At 47.0% G+C, this 16,627-nt stretch overlaps 1 long non-coding RNA gene across 1 annotated transcript; it reads left to right on the forward strand.

Moving 5' to 3' along the window:
* Positions 1 to 2,338: 2,338 nt before the first annotated feature.
* Positions 2,339 to 13,292, forward strand: LOC119099515 (uncharacterized). The gene is made up of 3 exons (XR_005094390.1): positions 2,339 to 2,528; positions 2,819 to 2,926; positions 12,660 to 13,292. It is a non-coding gene; the product is annotated as an uncharacterized LOC119099515 (long non-coding RNA).
* Positions 13,293 to 16,627: the final 3,335 nt, after the last annotated feature.

The following is a 16,627-nucleotide window of genomic DNA, read 5'->3' on the forward strand; positions in this document are numbered from 1 at the left end:
TCAGATTCGTGCGGGTTTGGGGCTGGCTTGAATAGGAAGGATGCACAATGGCTTTGAATCACTTCAGCGCTAGTTATTACAAGTAAGATAAGGCGAGTAAGAAACGATTGTGTTAAGCGCTCAGATGGAGATCAATTTGCCTCTCCCCAGGTTTTTTCCGGAATGATTTCCGAACGGCCCGGCGTAGCCACGCTAGAATTTCCATAGCTGCAGGCAATTTATTTTTTCAAGTATATTTTTTTTAGTATAAACACATTCCTAGGTACCCTGTGATGTCAGTGACATATGGCAGGTCAAGGTCAGACCATGGCTAGTAGCGGAGGCATTTCTACGGAACCGTTCATTCTGGCACGGCGACCTAGTGTTAGACGAAGTCATACATCTCTGAGATAGTTTCATAGATAATAAACCAATTGAATTTAGAAGTACATTACATTTCATCGACCTAATTCGGAAACCAGTATTTATAAAACCACTTTAAAGGGCAAGAATGTGGTTGATTGCAAACATCGCATGACAAAATAGCACTCTGCTTAGTTAATTCCAGTTAGAGCAAAATACACGGTTGGAGGCGTATTTCTTAACATCTGCTTGGGTGAGGGGGTAGATGACCCCCAAGTTTTTTCCAGAATGATCTGAGAAAGGCACGGTGCAGCTGCACTAAACTTTGCTCAGCTGTGGGCAATTAAATAGCGAATATTTCGGTAGAAGAAATTACATGCACCCTGTAAGGTCGCTGGCCTATCAACGCCAAAGTTGGGCCGTGGCTCGAAGCAATGATCATTTCTCGGAAATCGTTTTATCTGATGTGACAACAGAGTGTCATACGAAGCCACAAATTTATGGGATGACTTTTTAGACAATGGGGGAAATGTACTTACGATTACGACAAATTGTATGGATCTTAGGCTAGGCATGAAGGTCAAATCTAGGTAAGAATAAATGTGCCTTTAACTGGGGTGCATGCATTATGAGATAGCTTCTGGTGCTCATTTCGGATGTATCAATGGCGGGGACCGCAACATGCCCATTCCATGGACTTTTCAAAGGCTAAATAGGTCACTGACCTGCAATGAACCACGTCAACACTGTGTTTTGACGAAAGTGGCGCCTAGCATGATCCCTGACGGATATTTGCAAAAAAAGGAAAAATATCGATAGGTTAGGAGTAGGACAGCAGAGGGGGAGGGGACATATGAAATGATTGTGTATGGGCGCTGTTGTAGCGTCTGGATTACGTAGCACGCACGTAATTATATCGTACGGGTGCTGATTTCTCGCTGCCCATTTGTGCAAGCAATGTGTGATCGCGAATATAAAGAAGGTGTGTAATGTGCATCAGCATCTATCACGGACCGTGTGCGCGTATATCAAATGTGAGCCAATACACAACGTATGTAGAAAATAGGAAACGAAAGTTGCCAGGGATAGGTACTCCTGTGCTTGTCTTTGAATGCACCCGTGGTTATTGTCATTTCTGTGGCAAGTGCTATTAAGTTATTCCATACCCCATGCGAGTTTCGCAGATTCCCTTGAGAACTTTCAAGCTTCTTAGGGTGCGTGCAGCTTAAAATGGTTGTTTGGAACTTTCTTGGACGAACGTGTCTCCAACGTTCACCTAGACGTAATCAAATTTGGGGAACTTTTCCTCTGTTGTCCATCTGTCGGAAATCATATAGATTTCGTTTTTAGCAGCCCATATCTCCGTTCTGTTACTCAAATTTAGTCAACCGGTTTCATAGATTTTAGGGAGGAGGGGCCCCATCACACCCTCGTCCAGATCAAGGATGACGAGAATCCCGCCTGCATTATGGTCAAGGATTGGTGATCTTGGCAATTAGAACTTATGAATGCGTTGATCTGAGTGTGTGGTCTGAGCAAATGCAACCCCTAGATATCAGGTGACGATCCAACGCCGTGAAACTACCCTCTCACTGAAAGAGGGGCTCAGATGCCCTCTCAAGTTTTTCTTCAGAATAGCTTTTGGGCCACTCTGAGCCCTAAGCTGAACATGCTGTTTGTTTTAAGTATGATTTCCTTAAAACATTTCAGGATACAGTGACATACACTCCACAGCAGCTGACTACAGCTATACTACGCCCCCCCCCCCCCCCGCTCCAGTAGTGGGGCCCACATAGGCATCTGCTCGCCATCACCTCCCCCTCCCCCCCCCCCCCCCTGGTTGCAATCAGTGTATCATCAATGCGTTCCTCAGGCCGTGCTCGCACGGATGTTTATAGGGGCTGGTTTCGGCGCTGCACCAGACTCTCATGGCGGGCGGCAAATGGCAGGTCAGCGTCCGGACAACGTCAGTGCGCCGACGCCCGTCGACATGGCGGTGTCGCGTGTGGCTGTGGTCGTGCTGCTCTGTCTGTGTGCCGGCAACGGGGCACGCGCGCCGCCACCCTCGCCGCCCATGCGTTCTGTTGATGGCGATTCGTGGCAGGTGACCATAGTGTTTAATTGGTGGTGCCCTCCCGGTTTGACCAAAATGGACGGTGTCTGCCGAGCTTTTGACATACCGCAAGGTTAGCAACGCCAGTATACTCTCGTTAAGGTGCATCATGCTAGGGTTTGCGACTTTCAAAGAAGTCGACCACCAACCAGCGTGTGGCAATATTGTGCCGTGTCTAAAATGTTGTGTCACGTTAGCACAAGCAAGACCGGGGTCGGCCCGAACCGTATGGCTACCGTCGTCCACTCGAACATACTTCAGACGGGGCAGAGAACCGGGCCCCACCGTCGGAAGGCGATAGCTGAATTATGAGTGACCTGGCAACATCGTCATATACCTGACTGGACCGTGCTTATGCTTCAGGTATCCCTGCAGACCTACCACGACCAGGAGTGGTAGGCCCGTGGCGGTGTGTCGAAGGCCAACAGGAAATAAACGGCAAATGCCGACCGTATTCCATATTTCCATCGGGTTAGTAAAAAAGACTCGTTTCCCTTGGGTCTGTAGCGAGCATGCGGAGGGAAGGCAAAATTTTGTGCAATTTCATAAATGCTTCTAGGCCTCTGCATTGCGTTTTTTACCGTGTATCAATTGTGCAACATTCCTCGGCCTGTGCAGGTAACTTTTTCGATCAAAAATATTCCCCATGTTTTAATAATCACGCGAGGTTGATGATGTTCGTCTCATTTCTTCATACCATTCGTCATTCAATGCTAGCCGTGCCTCATTTGTTCATGCAGCCTAGCCGTCTTGCCAAAAAAAAAACTTATAGGCATTGGTCGATATCTGCATAAAGTTTCCAACAAAAATAGCCATTTAGAAGATCATTCGCTGCAGCTCCGCAGCTGCAGCTCTGCCATTCTTGAGACATAAAACCCTCTTGTTTCTGGCTCCCGCGAAGATGTTGGTCCGCATCATATTGTCAAAAGGTACAGAATGTCCAAAGTACAGAATGCCCAAGGCACAGAATGTCCAAAATTCATAATGCCCAAAGCAAACAAGGCCCAAAATGAGAAGCAACTTCCAACTTGGTGCAGAGCGAAAGCGGTCCGTATCAAAATGCCCAATGTCCAGAATGTCCAAAGTACAGAATGTCCAAAGTACAGAAAGTCCAATGTGCGTATTGTCCAGGGTACAGAATGTTCAAACACCAAAGCTTTCAAACTAGCTCCTACAGCGGCCACCAGGGTGTGCATAATCGCCCTTATTGGCAGGCAGCGTTGCCCCGCCCAGCGCCGGCCACGCGCACACAGCCGACACCATTGCGAAGACCACGCGCGTGAGGCCGGTGGGCCGAATTACTTGCTTAGTAACAAATCCATGTCCGCTCCACGACGCCGTGGAGTCGGCTGGACGCACCGCACCGAGCATTAGTCACTAATTGTCAAAGTTGAGTCCGGTAAGGTTTGCTTGCATTTTGGGCTGCTAAAAAGCATTGAAAGCAGGCGGAACATGAAGTGAAATTATAAAACCACGCACGGGAAGCCACCAACCACGCACGGGAAGCAGTTACTTAATTCGACATTAGGTATACTTAACGTGTTTACCTGTGATGTTTTCCTCGTAACCATGTGCACACCTTCTGTGTACGTGCGCCACTGAGTTGTCCAATGAACCGGTCTGAAATCGTACGCCTCGATTATCGCACCTGAACTGTCCCTGTACTAATGTTGCTGGACATTTGATGTCTTACCCCATTTTTCATTTCATTTTCAATCCTTTGGCTCATACATGACGAGCTTTGACCCCCAACGGAACATTAGGGTTTCCTGGAGCCGTCAACTAGAATGAAGTTAGTGTGAGGACTGCTAATCATGCTACCCTAAAGTCGTTCATATTGTTTGCGTGGGTTCCCGTATTTACTACTACATACATACATATATTGATGGATATATATATATATATATATATATATATATATATATATATGGGGGGTATATACATGTACATATACGCATATAACAAATGACAAGTATTAAAATCTATGTCATACTGCGCAGCCCTTGGAAAACGAGGGCTAAAAAGAACTAAAATATTAAGGCTAAAAGCTAGCGCTACTTTGGCTAAAAAGCCAATGATGTAATGTGCACATCCTTTTTATCTTAAAATTGAATGGCATGATTTCTTTTGGAGGGGACCCAAACTCTAGGGGGCACCACAACGTTGCATAACCCCCCCCCCCCCCCATCCTTCGCGAAATACTGGACCCGCCCCTGGTTGCAGTTACTCCACTGTGCAGTGGTAGCGCGGTATATACCTGTTCTTACATTACGTCATCTATAACGACGTGTTCCACATAAGCAGAATGCCTTGTTTCACCTTTTCACGGCTTCTTTTTGGACGCGAAGAGGAATAGCATTGAGGAGGCGCAATACAAGCGGCACAGGACAATCGTTTTTGTGGGCATACATTGTCATGAAAAACGAGGAGCACTTCCCTGTTCATTCAATTTCAAACACATTATGCTCACACGACTGAAGGCCAGAAGAAACGCGCATCGCTCTCCATATTTGAAATTTCATGGCTGCTTGTTGTTTAGTCATGGGTGTGCCGACGCGAAGTGTAGTATAATCGGGGCACCATGGGCTTGAAACGTATTGCTGTGGTTTAGGTCCCACCTAGCGATGCTACAAATAAGGTGTCGAGGAAGCCATCAACTTTATTGAGCGCTCTGCGCCTGTATGACAGACATGTTGGAGTAGCGATTCTAATTTTAGCGAAGAAATCTAACCAGTCAGTCTCCTGGGCCCTGATGTAGCAAATTTCGTCAATATGTCTGATGTACAACCTTGATTTAAGCCTCATTTGAAAGACAGATGAATGAAAACAAATGCTAGAGCTAGGGGTGGTACACGGCTATTACCTCTATCTATACGTTCAAGTTGTGCACTGAGTTTGCGAAGAGCACCAGGCTATTGTCGAATTTGTGAGATGATTTTTGGAAACAGTCAGGAAGCACTCAGTTGGTGTAATACCGAAGAATGATATGCTATCAAGTTTTCGTCCATAATGCTCACTATACCGACACCATTCTATAAACGGAGAACTCCTAAAAAAATTGCATTCTGTGTCACGTTTAGTGTTTTCGCGTGTAGTGATAGTATCTGAACTGTCATCTTGCTAGACTTTATCATTTATGCTATGTCTGTATTCATCTCTTCGCCCAGTTATATGCCATATAAGACCATGATCGCACATGCGACACGCCGATGACGCTTGCGCGTTTTGGTTCATGGAACAAGCTCACGTCAGGCTTCTTTACCGAAATCGATAGAAGAAGGACTGTCATAAAACTTCATCAAACTTGTCATATATGCATCAATCAAAGGTGTAGGAACGTTTCAAAAGGTGGGGGGCCAAGCTCAAGGTGTACTCCAGGTGCTTTTTCTGGAAAGGGAGCCCGATGACCGGCGGGAAAGGGGTATGGATGAAGGCTTGTTATCGCTTTTTATTCAAATATCATGGCCGCTATGCTAGATATGTATCTAGAGCTGTTTCTCGCTGGCGCACAGTCTTGCCTATTCCACTCATCTGTCATTTGGCAAATAAGGCTATCCAGCTTCCCAGGGTTATTCGTCCATTGTAGCATTGTCCCTCCTAGGAAAGAGAACTTGAACGAGCGGGTAGGGACTTTGGGTCATTGAGGAGGCATCTGCCTCCGCAGTGTAAATGCCAAAATACGGCCTGGACATAGGCTGGGGAGAATTTTGAAAATGGATCAATGGCTCACAGTGCTTTTAAGAATCAAGCCACGTAATAAGGCCCATCTGTCATATGTTCCTTATCTGGGCCCTGCTCCTGTCCGCCGTTGGTGGTCACTGCCCTGGCCCGGATGTCTCCCGCATGACTGACTGCGAGCTGATCGTATGGCTGCTTTGTTGCATACTTTTGGATCACCATTACTACTGCGTGGTGTATGAAACATGTGTTGGACACCTGCAACAGTATTGTTTCCGAAGTATCTTCCCTTATACCACACCGTCGCAGAAAAATAGCCTCCGGGGAGCTGTCTGCCTTAGTTATGGATTGGCCCAACTGACACTTCATTGTCCATCATGAAACGTACACAACATTTGTGCGTAGGCAGGGGCGTAGCCAGAGCTTTGCCAAGGAAGAACACAGGGTTGACAAAAGCCCATCTTATGGTGATCCCCCCCCCCCCAGAAAAAATCGCCGGATGTAGGTTTCTGGTTAATAAGGGACACGGTTTTCTTAAGTCGTATTCTTATTTTTATTTTGTAACCCGAACAGAAACCAGGAGCTACCGTGAGCTCACTTATGTTTGTATTTTAAGGTCAATAAACTGCAGAAATCAGGCTTGAACAGCTGCATGGAATAAATCACCGGCGCTCCTGATCTACAATGGTTTAGCTGACTTTATCTAAGCCGATATAATTCAGGAGCTTTGTCATAATTTGCACCTGGGCTCTACAGACTTTGAGGACATTGCGAGTAGATTGCAGATCAACAAGTAGACAGGCAGATTGGAGATCGATGTGTTTGATCAAAATTTGAAGATGAAAATTTGATTGCAGATCGAGTGGTCAACAACGTGCATTAACATGGCCAAGCCATGCTTGTCTGGAAATGTCCACCACTCAGTAAGAATCTGTTAGTGATACAATTTATGTAACCTGCTGTATTAACATGCGCGCTCGCAAATCTTAGCAACCAAAACCTCGGTACTAGGCGTTGTAGTCTCCATGATTTGCGGAACGTTAGCCCAGTAGCTAACTTTTAGCTGTGGCCCACTGGTGGACGAAAATGATGACGTTTCTGAAATGATTACCTCTAAAAACTGCCATCTACTATTAATACAAGTTATGTGACGTAATTTTGAGCATGCGCACTCTAAAATCTTAGAAACACAAGCCTCGACCACAGGCGTTGCAGTCTCCGTGTGCTGCGCAGCGTCGGCCTAGCAGCTGATCCTAGGCTGTGGCCAACGGGTGGACGAAAATGATGACGCTACTGAAAAAGTATTCTTGAGCGCCCCATGACATCAGATCTTAAATTAAGAAGACAGTCGGAGCGCATATTTCACGTGTTCAATTTTTTTGACTGATGAAATGAACGGATTGGCCGTTAAACCACTGTGAAGTGGAACCGGAATCTGGTGATTGAACTGGAAGAGTGAAGGTAAAATGTCTATTTTTCGTGTTTTTGCAGGACTTTATCTATCCAGAAGACAGATTAACACGGCGCCCGCCATTTAGTGGTACTTGCAGTGGCCGAAACTTTTCGGTTTTACGAAAGCTGCAACCCAGACCATCCTTGTCCTTGCTCTTGAGGTTGCGGGCGGGTATGCTCAAGCCCTTTGATGTTATTTGCTTCACTAGTACATTCTGAAAAATAAACGTTCTCATGCAAACATGGCATGAACCTGCTCGTGTTTTAAGCTTATTTCGACCTATCCTATTCAACAATAATGAGACCCCACTCTACTCAACAATACTGCCACTCCTTATTTCATTCCGGGTTAGGGGCCTCTTGAATGGAACATCAGGGGTACATTACCGTTTCCGGTCAATAGCTGAAGGGCCATTCCGTCCCATCGCAAAGTGTCTTCTGGCTATCCTTCTGGCGACACGGGGCGGGATTCCTGGTCGATCCGGAGATCATTGGAAGGATCATATCACGTTGTTCCCATCCCTGACGCGGGCGGCCTTCTGCCCCGCTCAGGTAGCCCAGGATCAGCACAGGAACTCTCATTGATGCAACAACATCCCTGATCACCGCAGAAAGTCCAATAATTGTCACATAGACTCCATTTCCGTGTTGTGCTGTGTTCTTCAGAGATATTGAGTTCTCCCTGACCGTAGATTGAAGGTGAAATGGGGTTCCTAGTTTGTACTAACATGGCTAACCCATGTTCGTCTTAATATGCTCAAGATCCTTTCACAGCTGATTTCTTATAAGAAAACTACGTAATATGGTCTTGAACATGCGCGCTAAGGTACGTTCAGCAATAGTTGTCTGCTGATTGATTTGGACACAGATTTCCTGTAGCGAATTGCTTTCTCATCTGTGATACAGTCCATCGAAACCTTCTGGTCTAGCCATCGATGCTTCGTGTAAGCCTTACAGTAGTGTTGTGTGCTTAAGAGCAGGATATGAAAGCTTGCATGCTTGATTATTTTAATACTTTTTTCTTGTTAGGATTTGCACAGATTTGCAACAAGTCGATCATTCACAGGTCCTGTGAGTTGCGCGTTTTGCGTTAACGTATTCACAGGTGACCATGTGCACTTCCTGGAACTGTTGAATTATCATAATATTTTGGAAATATTGGCGTGGAATCTTTGCATAGCCACGTGTCTCTCGGGGTACTGACGTACCCGTGTTTTTGGCAGAGATTTCACAATTGTGAGAAAAAATTGCGCGTGCGTGCGTGCGTGCGTGCGTGCGCGCGCGCGCGCCTGTGTGTGTGTGTGTGTGTGTGTGTGTGTGTGTGTGTGTGTGTGTGTGTGTGTGTGTGTGTGTGTGTGTGTGTGTGTGTGTGTGTGTGTGTGTGTGTGTGTATGTTGCAGTACTGCTGTAAACATTATCGTTTGCCACACGTGTAAGCGTTGCCTGTTTTTTTTCACGAGCAATGCATTTCTGGGTTTGTCTCATGCGATGAACAGAGGCAGTGTCACCGACTTCCCTTGCAGGGCGAGCATATCTAAAAAATCGAAGTTGTCCTCAGATTTCGCCCACTTTACGAACTAACTTCCTAGTTATATGAAACTAAGCACAGCACCTCTCAACCTGGCGGGATCTCATGGCTTGTTAATCGGTGCCTCCTATTGGACTGGTGGGTAGAAAGTAGCAGAAACGCCGCCGTAGCTCAATCAGTTAGCGCGTGATGCCCAACCCACATGTGACGGTGTGGGTAGGATTGAGTCCCCCCGTTATTCGCCCTCAGCGCTCCACATTCGTTATTTGCCCCATTTCCTTTTAGTGTCTCATCTGAAGGAGTAGAAGGTTCTTTCGAAGTCTCCTGAGTGTGGGCAATCCGAGTGTGGGTATTCCATGTGTAGATCTTCCGGGCATTAAGCCTTCAGAATGTAGTTTTCCTGACCCTCATCTTTCCCAGCTAGGGAGACAAGCTCACCGTTGCTGCTTCGTCAGCGGCGTAACTGCTTCGTTGCTTTATAAGTTACCAGCTCGGGGGAGTGAGTGGACAGCTGTAGAAGACAACAGTCATGTTTTGACAACTTGGATGTATTTTTTATGCGTTTGGCCCCCCATTCAGGGTTTCTAGTTCACGTCTTGACTGGTGTCACGTTTACACACTGAAACTAGACTTTAACACAGTTTAACATCTACGCACTCCCCTATTCTGGTTTTTTCGTGTCGACATTGATTTACATGAATATTAATGCATGGTCCAGTTAAATGAGGGGTCACATGGTGCATGTCTCGATGTCCGCTTCAAAAGGACCAGGCCTGGAAGCCCCCCCCCCCCCCCCCACCCACCCCTCTGGAAAGGAGACCCCATGTTGTTCAAGAAGCCCTCTGGAAAAGCCTTTCCTTAACCTATATCTCCTGGCGCCGCCCCTGCCAGACCCAATACATTTATGTGGGGAATCCATAGCAATGAAAAGTCTCCACCAATCTCTTGATGCACCAGCTAATTGTTCTAACTGGTATTATGTGCAGCGTCTCGATTACATGTGGCTATGCACTGGATCATATTCTATGATTTGTAATGTAGTGTGTTTTGTAAAATGTTGCACTTTTGACTTAGATCCCGGTGATAACTGATCAGAAACAGGCTATTACCCCGATAGGCAGCATAAATTATTGATACCCATACTTTCCTCTTTCTTGCAAGGTTTTCTCCGTTGGACGTTGTGGGCTAGTTGTGGTGAAAACGCGACAGCAATCACTTAGAATAAACAACAGTTGCAACAAGAACTTCTAGTTGCATATAGCTATGACCAGATAGCGAACACGCCCCCGATCAGACACAGAACAAGTTCCACGCCGGCTGAGGACAACGCTGCGACGCTTTCACAGCAGCCCCGCGCGTGTCCAATACCCCACTCCACAGTACTCGTCTCGTACTCAACGATCATCCGCAAGTCGAGCGCGGCCTCGCCGATCAACAGCATTCGAAACCATCTCTGTACCGGCGTGGGAAATGAATCCGTTGCTATGCGACCCACCGACCGCAAGCTTGTAGTGTTAGCACTGGCGTCGACCGTATGCACGCGGCCGACGCTGGGCGGAGCAACGCTGCCTACCATTAAGAGCGATTATTCACATCCTGGCGGCCTCTCCAAGAACTATTTTGGAAGCTCTGGTTCTTGGACATTCTGTGCCTTGGACAATACGTACATTGGACATTTTGTACTTTGGACATTCCGTACCTTGGGCATTTTGTACATTGGACGTTATGAAACTGGCTCCTTCCACTCTGCGCCATTTTGGAAGTTATTTCTCCTCTTGGACATTCTGTACCCTGGGCATTCTGTACTTCGGACATTCTGTACCTTTGGACATTCTGTGCCTTGGGCAATATGAACGCCTCCCATTATGATACGGATCCCTTCCACTCTGCACCATGCTGGAAGTTACTTCTCATTTTGGGCATTGGGTGCTTTGGGCATTATGAACTTTGAACATTCTGTACCTTGGGCATTCTGTACTTTGGACATTCTGTACCTTTGGACATGCTGTACCTTGGACAATATGACGCGAACCCATGACGCCTTAGCATCGACCTTCAAATTCTGTCATCCCATAGGTCATGCGGCGTTCAAGGTCAAGAAAAATATTGCCGTCGAGCCGTTCAAATCTGGTGTTCGTGAGCACAATCACAAAATATGGTTGATGTCACATGGCTCTCAAACAGTGATGCGCGAACTTTGCAAACTCCAATCACGAATCACGTTTTGTGTTACACAATATAAGAGGTTGGGCATGATTTGTAGTCAATGCGGAATAAGACTCGTCATCCAATAAGTTCAGAATAGCGTAACCGGGTACGTAAATGTAAGTTTACTTCTTAAATGGAATGATCCAAGTTTGAAGATACTGAATCGTGCATTAGATAGTATGAAATAAGCTCAGTTATAATTCTTGGTATGCTTCGAGGTGGAAAAGATTGCTCTCGACGTCGCTATATTCTTTGTTTAGTCGTATGCTGACAACACGTCGCTGCCTGATTACTTTATCGTACCTCGCAGCACATTGATGGCGAGCCAACTAGCGGCCTTTATATCTGGAAATCGTGTCCACGAATGTCATATATGAACGACTCGATAAGTATGTTTTTATTGGCCTTGATCGCCGCATGGCAAATCGGATCGTATGATTTGAATGACGTTAATTCAACGCAATGGATTCCTAGATGGCATTGCAAAAAGGCGCTCCGAAATAGTCTGTACATCTTATCTGGCATGCAGTTCAGGCACTAGGCACAAGGGTTCAGGTTTCAAGAATGTCAAGGGCTGTGAACTGCACCGAATGATCTTCGAGATGGCTGTTTCATTTCAAAGCCCCATAGATGTGTGGAACACTCCCCTAAACAGCTTCGCCAGGATAGTTTGGGAGTTCGAAAGTTAAGAGGGAATATTTAGTTAAGTTAAGGTCAATAGAGAAAAAAACATTCGGTACAGTTGACAGCCCTGCCGTTCTCAAGACCTATGCCCCATTAGTCTCTGAGCTAAACGCCCGTGAAGGTGTGCAAATTATTTTGTGCAGACTACTTCAAGGTCACCCAGGCATCTATAACGCAGTGATAACGCCATTCAGATCATATTCCACAGGAAATGCAGCGATCAAGGGCAAGAAAATAATGTTGTCCAGCCGTTCATGCCTGGCGTTCGTGAGCACGGTTTCCAGATATAACGGCCGTCAGTTGGCTCTCAATCAATGTTGTGCATTGTGTGATGACGCAATAAATGTATTGAGGACCGTATTTACTAAATAGAGAAAAAGTGTTGTCCATGGCAGTTTTTTCCGCTTAAAAGTATACCAGTAGTTATGAGTGGGCCAATTTCATCATAAGGGGTGACTGATTCAATATCTCTAAATGTGAAACACCTCTTAAAGCCAAGTAAGCAAGATTACTGGTAAACAAACCTACATGCCTGTCGTGCATTGGCCATTGCTCGCATTCTACCAACCGGGCTACAGTTGCGTCATGATTTTACAGCCGGACTGTGAAGATACTTGACATTATTCGGCGATAACAGCCGCTTTGATGTTACAGGAATTCCACCGAGAATTTCTGTCAATCCTTTTGTTTTCAAGTGAGCCTCGAGCAAGCGCACAACGGACGAGCTACTCAGCATCAACGGGGCGCCATCGGCGGCGCACTACCGGTGGTTGTAGTCTATAGCGTAGGCACGTGCACGGCCGTGGTCAGTTTCGTCACGCCCTAAGCAACTACAGCCAAAGCCATTCTAGGAGACATGGAGCAAGATTTCCTGTTTTGTATATGGAATCCGGTTTCCCCACAGTCTTGTCATACTGGGTGCTCGTTGTACCATGGTCTGCCTGCATTTGGGCACGATGCTTGTAGTGGTTGTATATTACACCCGGCATTTTGTGAAATATCTTCCCGTTTTTGCTTATTTGTTTATGTACTGCTGTCCCACAGGCTGCTTTCATATTTAGTCTCTGCCACTCCGTTTCGCATCAAATGTGCCTCGTTGTTCTTGGTTGAGATTAAAGGGCGTAGCGACTACTAAGGTCATTTTCCCCATGACAAAGTGTCATTTACTTCGCGTGGATTGCATATGACGGAAATCCTATTGTCCCTGGACATGCGAACAAATGTGTTGGCATGGATCAAGCGGAACTCGTCATCCACCACGTCATTGTATTGTATATTATTGCACTTCATCAGGTAATTCTGCATTATTAGGCTATTGATAGGCATAGCATCACACGTAGAGACCTATAAAAATAATCCTGGTTATTTGATATACAAAAGGGCCGAGGTAGAAGTCCTGAAAAGTGCCAATAGCGATGTTTGATGGACTAGAAAGCGTTTTTTTCCACTACCACTCGCTGCGTGAGACCCTCCAGATAGCTCTCGAACCATCCGGTGGAAATTTGGAGCAGTAGGAGCTTCGTCAGGAGAGTAGAGTGGTCCATGACATCAAAACAACGGCTTAGGTCTATGAGTGTAAGAAGCGTCACTTCGGATCTGTTCATGCCATGCGAGATTTCGTCTGTAGGAGCGTGTCTGTCCAAAATGCGATTAATTTCGATGGAAAAGGATTACCGCTGTCGCTCGCACACCTCGTCACGTCTAACAACTTTACCCCAGCCCGTGTATCAGCCATGAAGTGCTCACATTTAAGGCACGCCAGTTGCACCCTGTTCGAAAAGTGGGTCTGACCCCGGTGCGTTAAATGGCAGTGATGATGACAACGCGCCAGCGATGAGAGGTGCAGTCGCACATTTGAACGGCACATGTGAGTGGTGTGTTTTGTCCACGTAGTTCACGCGGCGTAGGACAACGTCTAGAACAAAGTGGGTGTCACCGCGGTGGAAGGTGGGTTGTTGGACTAGATGAAATAGGCCATACCGCTCGAGCGCTGGAAGTGGTCTGTGCGCAGACGGGTTGATTTGAGCGTCAGAGTTTAGGTCTCCTGCCACGGTGATGTTCTGAGGGAAGAGTGTGCGGCAATGACGGTTTGCAGCTGCCCATCTGTATGATCATAGTCACTGCTGGTCTGTGACGTAGAAGTGAATGGAGGCCGACACGTGCAGCCGGTGATAGTTGCTCTCTTCCTGTCGACTTTGACTTTCATCCATAGCGACTCCACATGTGTCGAAGGACCTGCCTATTGGGCGATGGACACCACGCCGGTATGCAGGTGTTCTCGAATGAAGATGGCAACGTCTTCGCCGTATTCACTTCGACCGATTTGCCTGTCGCGCCGGAAGACACGGTACCCGGGCAGACTGGCAAGGCGATCTGGCGTGCCGTCGTTAGATGTGTCTTAGTGAAACAGAGGATGACTGCATCACGCTGAAAAACTTCTTTTCTGATTTCCGGCAGCTTCGGGAGTAAGGATTCACACATTCACATATTCAGCAGCTCCAGGGCGACTCTTGAATGTGCCGCGATAGCACTCGGACAATTATGTGTTGAGGGACATCTGGGGACATTTGTAGACCCCGCTTAGTGTTCTGAATGAACAGTCTGGGAAGGGTGACCAGCTCCAGGGCGACTCTTGAGTGTGCTGCGATAGCACTCGAGCAATTATGTGTTGAGGGACATCTGGGGACATTTGTAGACTCCGCTTAGTGTTCTGAATGAACAGTCTGGGAGGGGTGATCAGCGTCGATGCAGGGCGGCACGTTCTTCTCGTCCAGGCTGGTTGACGGTTGTCGACGAGGACTGGTAACTGAGTGGTGGACCCCGTCGTTCGAAATCATGCAAATGACAGACTTGAAGTGTGGAAATGTCGATAACACGGAGAGCCAACCGGGAGAATCACAAGGAAGACATTGGTCTGCCTTTGCCACACAACAGATAGCCTGGTATTCATTGTGTGTGGTCGCTGCGAAGCCAGCAAAGTGAACCTTTTCTCGTCACGATTCACGGGAGCACGATAGTCGTATCTAAACGCGATGTTTTGATTCGATCGTGTTCTTTGATATGTTGCATTTGTGTTATCAACTGCTATGGATTACAATTCCGACGGCTGTGCGAAAAATTAACACGCCTAGCAGCCAGAGGGAGAGTTGGCGAACACGTTGCGTTCGCAGCCCGTCTGGCAGCAGTGTCTACCAGTATGCTCATGAAGACAGACAAACGCTGAAGCTCTGCCAGACGGATTAAAGTTTCCTGTAAAACGGAGCATGTCGGACGCTTAGAAGAAAATTTCACTGGAGGAGTTCAAAAGAATGTGTTGTAAAGCATCGTTCCCTGCCTCGGTAAAAACTGCTTTCTGGCTGGTTAGCAACTCAGCCTGAAAAACAGACACATATGCGGACAGCGCGAAGCAAGGTGAAAAGTACCATGTTATAAGACCGCTCACAAACACGCGCCCGATAATGCAAGTCAGCCTGGGGTAATGCGCGTGTTGAGCAGGATATCTTATCATACCATTCCTATTCCGAAAACTCTCAACCGCGGAAAAGTCTGGGCGAACACCATCTTTCCTTACTTGAGGCGGCAACGTGCCACCTATTAGCAAAGTTTAATTTCAGGGCGCAGCTAGCAAATCCTGTACTCATACCGCACCACGCCGCCGGCACGCACTGCTCGCGGCAAACAAGCTCAGAATCCAAACGCGGACAGTAACAGCGCGCCGCACGGACTCGCCACGTGATGGCGTCACGAATCGACGGTATAATGCCGCGACAGATCTGGGATGTGATTTGTTTCGGTACTTCATACATTCACACTCAGAGTTTATAAAACCATCGTGGTGTTCTTAACACCAGGATGGTCAGCCATTCAACCGTCTCTTCAATACTTCACAAAGAGATGATGTAAGTGATGCGAGCTGATTGCGAAGCGGATACAGACGACGTTTTTCCTGCTTCTAAACAGAAGTCGCAATGGTCGTTCGCTATGCCAGTGGAAACTCGTCTCTTGACAACACAACGTTGAAAACGGTAAAAGAAGACCTGATGTATATGTAAGCGAAAGCGATAGCATTTCATATGCGTGTCTTAGACCTTCTTGGATAGTGTACGTAATGTTCCGATCGTCGTCAGCAGGTTTGCAACGGTGAATTCACCATTGTACGGGTGGTGTTTAGAAGTGAAAAAGTTCGCACTACAGGCTTCACGGCGAGTCTTGAGTTCCAAACTGCGGCTCTGCGTTGCTGCCACGACTACGTTGAGAAACTGTGGAGCGGTCTCGCATGGGACGTCAGCCGAGCGTGGCACGTGCCGCGCCAAAACCGGCGCGTGGGCAGAGCGGAGCCGTGCATGCCGTCCCCTTAGTATGAGCCCAAACCATCGATGATCGCGTGAATCGATCCTTCTGCGCCCAATACTCTTGTCTAACAGATTTCAGAGACCGATGACGGATCGGCTTGGTGCCCAACAGAGTTCAGAAATTAATCACGGATGGGCTCCGTTTCTCTGTGTTCATTTGCCTTGTGTGCGTGGCTCTCGCCTAACAGATTTCAGAGACTGCGGATTGGCTCGGTGTCCTGTGCTCGATTGTTCTGTGTGTTTGGCTCTCGCCAACAGATTTCAGAAACT

Source organism: Pollicipes pollicipes, unplaced genomic scaffold (genome assembly GCF_011947565.3).
Source record: "Pollicipes pollicipes isolate AB1234 unplaced genomic scaffold, Ppol_2.1 Scaffold_4740;HRSCAF=5597_pilon_pilon_pilon, whole genome shotgun sequence".
Classification (NCBI taxonomy): Eukaryota; Metazoa; Arthropoda; class Thecostraca; order Pollicipedomorpha; family Pollicipedidae; genus Pollicipes; species Pollicipes pollicipes.